Source organism: Monopterus albus, unplaced genomic scaffold (assembly GCF_001952655.1).
Source record: "Monopterus albus unplaced genomic scaffold, M_albus_1.0 scaffold355.1, whole genome shotgun sequence".
Taxonomy (NCBI): Eukaryota; Metazoa; Chordata; class Actinopteri; order Synbranchiformes; family Synbranchidae; genus Monopterus; species Monopterus albus.
Window position 1 is genome coordinate 933,047 of NW_018128235.1, and position 7,735 is coordinate 940,781.

Genomic DNA, 7,735 nt, shown 5'->3' on the forward strand with positions numbered 1-7,735 from the left:
AAATCAGTAACCATCCCACAGACCTTTTCACATACAGTACAATTCTGTAAAATGTTCTATATTGCCAAAAGTTCTTTGCTAATGAAATTTACTGCACATACTTAGAGGACAGACTAAACACCTGATTCAAGAAAAAATGGGGAGGCATACGTACTGTATGTCTAGCAGCAAATCATTAAACCTTAAGAATGCAACTACATTTTGACCGACTGAGAGACTTTATAATCATTGCCTTTTAAAAACAGATTTATGTGACACTTTGTATACCAACTCATTACTGGAACAAATATGCTCACATGAAGAAAATGTTAAAAATTAAAAGGTCATTCTCAGATCAGGGTCATCTGCTGGCCTTGGCAAAACTTGACTGGCACAAAGTGAACTGTGCGCACACATGTACAATATATGGTTACACAATCAACATTACATTAAGGTATGGATTACATGTGGACCCAGCAAATACACGCTTACCAGCCACTTACACTTGGTCACAGCATTAAAGGATCTGTTAAGTTACTGAAAACGCAACACAACCAAACTAAGTGATATTTTACAGCAGGTGACAACGTGTGATGCCTCCTGACAAGGCATTTGAGATGTACAATAGTTGCAGCTAGTAGGCAGTAGTGCATTTCAGCACTGTAATTTCTCCCAATCTGCTGACACTGATACATCTGTAATAAGGTAATTTCAACCATATTACCCAGTCCCAGTTGCTACTGACCTCCAGGAAACCTTAGACCTTTCTAAGTGATAAAATCTTGGAATCTAGAGAAGTATGTGAACACAGACTTAATGACTTCTAAATGTTGGGGTCTGAGGACGTTTGTGGCCTTAATATGGGATCACAGAAACCTTTGACTAAGAGGTTCCTATGGATTGATGATGTGAGAATGAAACAGGAGGAAAGATGAAGAAAGCAGTTCACCTTTTCCACGCCACTGAATTTTTCATTCAAATTATTTTTCAAATGGTTGGCAAGCGTGGCACCAATACAAGGAGCCATTTGGGCACATTCGGCAGAAATTACATGTCTCAGCATTTTGGCTATAGGAATTGCCTTTGACCCTGACACTCTCCTTTCCTGAGAAAGCTCAAGAGTTGCCTGATAGAATGGCCTTAAAACTGTCAGGCACTGGTTGATTGCTGCATAGTCATCAGCAATGAAAGGCACAATGTCAGTACTAAGTGATGCCAGGGCTGCCCCTAAAGGTTCTCTCTGCTCATAAAGCCTATGGAGCATGGCATAGGTGCTGTTCCATCTGGTTTCGACCTCTTGAACAAGCTTTTTTGGGGGCATACCCATATTAGCTTGAATAGAGCACAACTTTTCCTTTGCTTTTGAACTGGACTTGAAGTGTGCCACTATTTTGCCACTATTTCGCGGGCCCTACTGCGCATGTTTTCCAGTTCAGAAGTCTGACAGGGTGTTTTTTTGACAATGAGATTCAGAATGTGGGCAAAGCAATAAATATGTCTAACATTTAACTGAGTAACACTTGCCACAATATTGTGAGCTCCATCAGTAACCATCCCACAGACCTTTTCAGTGATTCCCCACTCTGTCATCAAATTTGCAATTGCATCTGAAATATTAGCTGCTGTGTGGGTCAAAGGAAAATACTGCACACCTAAAAGCACAGTAGCCAGATCTAGGCTGTCTGACACATAATGGCAAGTGACACCAAGGTACGCATCCATGTTGACTGATGTCCACATGTCAGCAGTCAAACTAACAGCTAAAGTCTGCTTAATTTCTGCCAAGGCCTTCTCTTTGGTTACAGTGTACCTTGCTGCCACCATTGCCTTTACAGTTTTGCAGCTTGGAATGGAGTATGATGGGTCCAGGATTTTGATGAAATTATGGAACCCTTCATCCTCAACGATAGAAAAAGGCTGACCATCTTTAACTATCATGTCCACCAAGGCCTCATCCAGCTTCTGTTTTCTGGACACTGTGTGGAAGACAGGTTGCTATATGAATATGATACACAACATCTACAATAAATAGACACACATACATACATATTTACAGTATATATACGTTTATATTTAGCTTACTGTCAGGATTTCCAGTGTTGACAGGGTCACTGGTTTGCTGGGTTTTGTCATCATCATGCCTGGCACGCAAGTGTCACAGCATAGATGATGTGTTGTTGCTGTAAGACAACTCCTGTGTGCAGAGCAAACACCGCACCTACAAGCAATTGTAATTTCGAGACCCATTTAAAAATTAAAAATACAATTCAATTATGGAAACATAAAATGTATGCCATAAACTGCATTATACCTTATTGGGTGGTATGAGATCAAAATGATCCCAAACTTTAGAACGTCGCTTATTGGTGGTACTCACCATGAACCTTGCCAAAATACTCTCACTCTCACTCTCCAAATCTCTATCTCCTCACAACCCCATTTCTGTGGGCGTTTTTTTTAGATTCTGTTGGCGCGGGACACGGGATGCCCAGAGGGAATGTTGTCACCGTTTTGAGTTCGTTATTTCATCTTCTCCTGTGAGCACACGGTGCCAGGTAAATCAGTTATGTTGCATTCTCTGTTCTAATAAAATCCAAAAAGACAACGAAGGTGTTCTCCTCACTGTCAGCGTAGGTGCTAGCGCATAGCTGGCTAGTTAGCTGTCTCAGTGTAGGACAGGCATCAAAATGATCCCAAACTTTAGAACGTCGCTTATTGGTGGTACTCGCCATGAACCTTGCCAAAATACTCTCACTCTCACTCTCCAAATCTCTATCTCCTCACAACCCCATTTTGATGCATAATGATGCATCTTATATAGCTGGTATGGCACCAAACCACACAAATCTGTAAAACCTGTCAAGCTGTCATTGGCTCAGAATGCATTGAAACGCTATGAGCGTTGACACACACTGAAAGACTATGAGCCAATGAAAAGCTTCAAAACATTTTGAAGGAATGACGCGTGAAGCGAAACAGCGATGACGTTCGAACGTCATCGGTCACGTGACACTGGTGTTTTGATACAAGCTCCGACACAGCGTTTCGAATCACTCCGCTTCAGGACGAGTGACACAAGCTCCAAAGCTTCGGTATCATTTGCCCATCACTAGTGTTGTTTGACTGACTTGAGATGACTTGCTTGCCATGGTTCAGAGCGCCCAGTCTGTGACACTGGTTTATCTCTCAGACTGACTCCAGTCCAGAAGATGAGTGTTTGTGTGGAGGAAGAGGAGGACAGAGCAGTACCAGTACCCAGCTGTCAGTCTGTGAGAAGTGACGAGTTCAAAGATCATCCTCTGAACTTCAGGACGGGGCCCGGACCCTCAAACACAAAGTAAGAGACTGTTTCTGTTGTAGACCGATCTTAAGATGATCCATTTTTCTTATGTCATCTGATAGCAAGCACCACTGCACAGACAGACCCCTCCACCTCAGTTAATGTGGAGCATCTAAAACTCTTAAGCAGCAAAATTTGTCAGCTAAATATTGCAGTAGTTAGGGCCTGATATGAACTAAATCAATTCAGGCAAATCATCCCAACTCAAATAATCATTTAATATTACAATAATACTGAACAGTTCAATGAGCGGAACAGAATCATTGTCTCTGCCTGGAAATAATCAAAAGTATTAGATAAGAGAATTGTCAACGAGTCAGTCATTGTTGGCCACAAGGTGCAGTCAGTCAGAGGCAATCCCCTCTCCACCTGGCCGGGTCCAAACGCACACTCATGACTGCAGCACTATCCTTCCTACCGCTAACCCACAGCTGTCCTAACTTTTATCTTCTCCTGGTTAAACCTCCTGTACACTCCCCTCCTATTGCTTAAGGCAGTCACTTTTACGCCAGCTCTACACCCCTTCTTCCAGGAATTGTCTGAGATGTCCAGTTTATGAACTTCTAGGTTGCATTGACCTAGTGCCCATTTCCTTTTCTGAACATGAACACAGCACACGAACAGTTCACATAAGGCTGAAGTTATGTCCATTTCCCATTTAAGGAAGGTTTCTCTCTGGATGTTTACCCATAAATTAAACAAGGAGGACACAAGCAAAGATATTCTTGCTTGAGCAAACTATCAGTTCCCATGGTCTCCATGCACAAACATCTCCAAACAGTTCAGAGAAGAGAAACAGATGTTACAGGATTATATAAACACTTACTCATCCTTACAAACCTACTGCATTATACACATTATACTATTACATATCACCTCTGGACTGGTACCTTGTCTGTTTTGACCACTACAATATAAAAGGATTTGTTCATAAAAATGGCAGGGTTACAGGCATGCTTTAGTCTTTACAACGTGCAAATTTACAGAAGATAAATGTTCAGGGTGTGTCAGATTGTCGCACTGTAAATGTTGGAGACCTCAGATTTCAGATAAAAAACAACATGTCATAACCAGGGGCCAAAATGAGCTTTGTTATGAGGGGGAGCCTCATACGTCACCAGATACCACCAGTGGGAAGCTTTTCATCTGTAATTTGGGTGAAGTGAACATTTAAATAAATTCGAGGTATGTCCCAAATGACTATAATACAGCACTACAGACATGCAGGGCTACAGCAAATAAACCGACAGGCATTGTTTTGAATGAACTGATGAAACAGTGAAATTCCTGTCTGTGTTGAAACAGACACATTCCTGCGCCAGGCAACTACAGGACTGACTCTAACGTAAAGTCCGAGTACAACAAAGCGTGTTTTCATTAATAGCGACTTTCTCTTGCCTTATTCTTGACTTTCTTCAGTGATTGGTGTCATGCTTACTGTGACCACATTTATGAAGCTAAAATCTCCTTGTAATTATCAACCCAACATGTCAGTAAACACCTTTGTGATTTTCTGAAACAATATTTGGAGTTTAGCTGAAAATCAAAATGTGGTGACAGCTTCAATGGTGTTGAACTCATCCTGGTCTATGAGGGGCCGTATAAGACATTATGTATTCTCAACGTCTCACACGCATACATTTTCACTCTCACATGCATATATTCTACTCGCACATACATATATTCTACTTGCACATACACACACATATTCTTCTTTTACATACATGTATTTTCATTCTCACATACATATATTCTCCTTTCACACATACATATATTCTACTTGCACATACACACACATATTCTTCTTTTACATACATGTATTTTCACTCTCACATACTTATATTTTCACTCAGAAATACACATATATTTAACACAAGGTATGCTGTTACACAGGAAGATCAAACTAGGAAATACATGGGCAAGACTATCTGTGCTTCTTTCTTGGCTTGCTATATCAGAACTACACCATGATGGTATGGAAAAGCTTCTTGCTTTGTTTTCAAGTGCAGTTTTTCATTTTTGCAGTAAGTAGCAATGAAAATGACATTTTACAGTTTTTTAGCAATACCTTAGAATGTATTCAGCGAATACAAACTGAAAGTACAGATTCTTTTGTTCAGGAGAGGCTGTATGCTGAGCTTTCTGACCACATTCAGACTTTATCTGGATTTCTGTCAATCTCAAGATTTGTTGAAGATCCGAGAAATAGAGAAGCAGTCCATACTTTACAGTCCTTGCATAGATGTCTTCAGTTTTTATTCACTGCTCATGAAACCAGACGAAGAATCCTATCTGAAAACAGTTATGTTCTGTTGCCACCACCTGTCAGGACCGGACTTCAAGGCAGACCTCAGTACAACATTTCAAGGGAAAAAAATCTCTCATTTAGTATCCCTTGGAATGAACTGGCAAAGCATTGCACTATGCTTAGGAGTAAACAGTCAGACTCTTTATAGGCACAGACAGCGGCTTGGCATTGAATCGATGACATATGCAGCACTGTCAAATGACAACCTAAACAGAATTGTTGGTGAAATTCTTCAGTCTACCACAAATGCAGGTGAACGCTATGTGCATGGGAGCTTGAGATCGCGTGGGTTACGCATTCAAAGGTGGCGGGTTCGACAGAGTTTGCATGAAACTGACCCTATTGGACGGTCCTTCAGAAGACGCCGTGCAATTCGTTGATGAATTTACAGTGTTTCAAGTCCCAATCAATTATGGTAAACAACTTCATGGATGTAGATGAGTAAGTGCTTTTTAACTGTTAAATTGTTGATGCATAACCTTGGGTGTGTTTTTCATAGGCACATTGATGGAAACCACAAACTTGTGAAATGGAGAATGGTGTTCCATGGCTGCGTTGATGGTTTCAGTCGAACCATTATTTACCTTGCTTGTCTGGACAACAACAGAGCCTGTAGTGTCTTATCACTCTTCCTTGCAGGTGTTCAGAACTTTGGAACACCTGCAAGGGTCAGATGTGATCATGGACTGGAAAACACTGGGGTTGCCCGCTTCATGCTTTTCAGGAGAGGCTTGAATAGACGCAGTGTTATTACTGGGAGGTCAGTCCATAATCAAAGAATTGAGAGGTTATGGGCAGAGTTAAACAGAGTAGTCTCATTTCATTTCATAGAGCTTTTCAACTTTATGGAGAACCAGGGTGTGCTAGATTCCCTTAATGAGCTTCATTTGTTTTGTCTCCATTATATTTATTTACCACGGATTCAAAGGGCTGCCTCTGAATTTCAGAACCAGTGGAATAACCATGGCCTTTCCACACAAGGTGGCCAAACTCCACTACAGCTATGGCAAAGGGGAATAATTAATAATGCAGGAGTGCATAACCCAAGTATGAATGGTATTTGTGACATGGACAGTGGCTTTGCTATTGATGACAACAGGCTACACTCAGAGTTACAGACAAACAATAATGTTGTTGTCCCATCAAATAATTATACCATAAATGACACAACAATGGGTACACTTCAGCAGACCTTTGATCCCTTTGAGGATGATGGAAACCATGGGATACATTTATTTTGAACCCTTGTGCATTTTCTTGCAGAGAGGTATTCTTAGAGTACTCAGGATTTGAAAAATTGACTATTATAGTTGTGTAACACAAGCAAAATAGCATTACTACTTTCTTTAGAACAGCATAGCATTTCAACTTGGGACAACAGTTCATGTTTTATGTTTTCTTTCATAGCACTGACTGTTGTAGTGTTACGGTGTTAAGAAAGCATAGTCAAACATGTGAAACTACATTTAATGGCAGATTTCTTTTTTTTACAATTCAATAAATTGAACATTGATGTATTTAAACATGTCCTTTTTTCAATGACTAAAACATCAAAACAAGTTGCTTAACCCAATGCATCTTTCATTATGTCATTACCATGTATATAAAGCATGAATAAAAGTTCCAAGCTACAAAATATGCCAGTTAAACACAGTGTTGAACACCACAAGAAATGATAAAGCCATTAAAATAAAAACACAATAACATTTGTCGATCAGTACGGAAACTAACACATAAAATTTTCAAACCATTTAAAGTTTACACTAGTGCCTTCATACAACAATCAAAGTGCGTGATGAACATTTTTTTTCTAAGTATTTCAATGCAAAGTGTATTTTGAACAGAATATAGAGATGGAGGCATGTCCCCAAATTAAGCAATACCAAAACCATGTGTATTGCCCAATGCAAAGTCCATGCTTTTCTTGAAGTCACTGTAAGAGGTGTGCAGCGGTAACTTCAAACAGTTGATACAGGTGTTTGCAATGGGAAGTTTAGAGGTGGTTCCTGCATTTTGCTCTGGGTGAAGAAACTCAACTGAAGGTTGAGGAGAGAATCCAATTGGTGGAACGGTATTGGCACCTGTGGCAAAGGCAAGAATTGTTCCCA

At 40.3% G+C, this 7,735-nt stretch overlaps 1 protein-coding gene across 3 annotated transcripts in view; it reads left to right on the plus strand.

Annotated features, from left to right (window-relative positions):
• Positions 1 to 2,973: 2,973 nt before the first annotated feature.
• The window catches only part of LOC109974957 (ribonuclease inhibitor-like), a 15,564-nt gene continuing 10,802 nt past the window's right edge, over positions 2,974 to 7,735 (plus strand). For all 3 annotated transcript variants that reach the window (XR_002277059.1, XM_020625427.1, XM_020625428.1), the window contains exon 1: positions 2,974 to 3,316. The gene's annotated coding sequence lies outside the window, so the exon portion shown is untranslated. The remainder of the gene's footprint in view (positions 3,317 to 7,735) is intronic.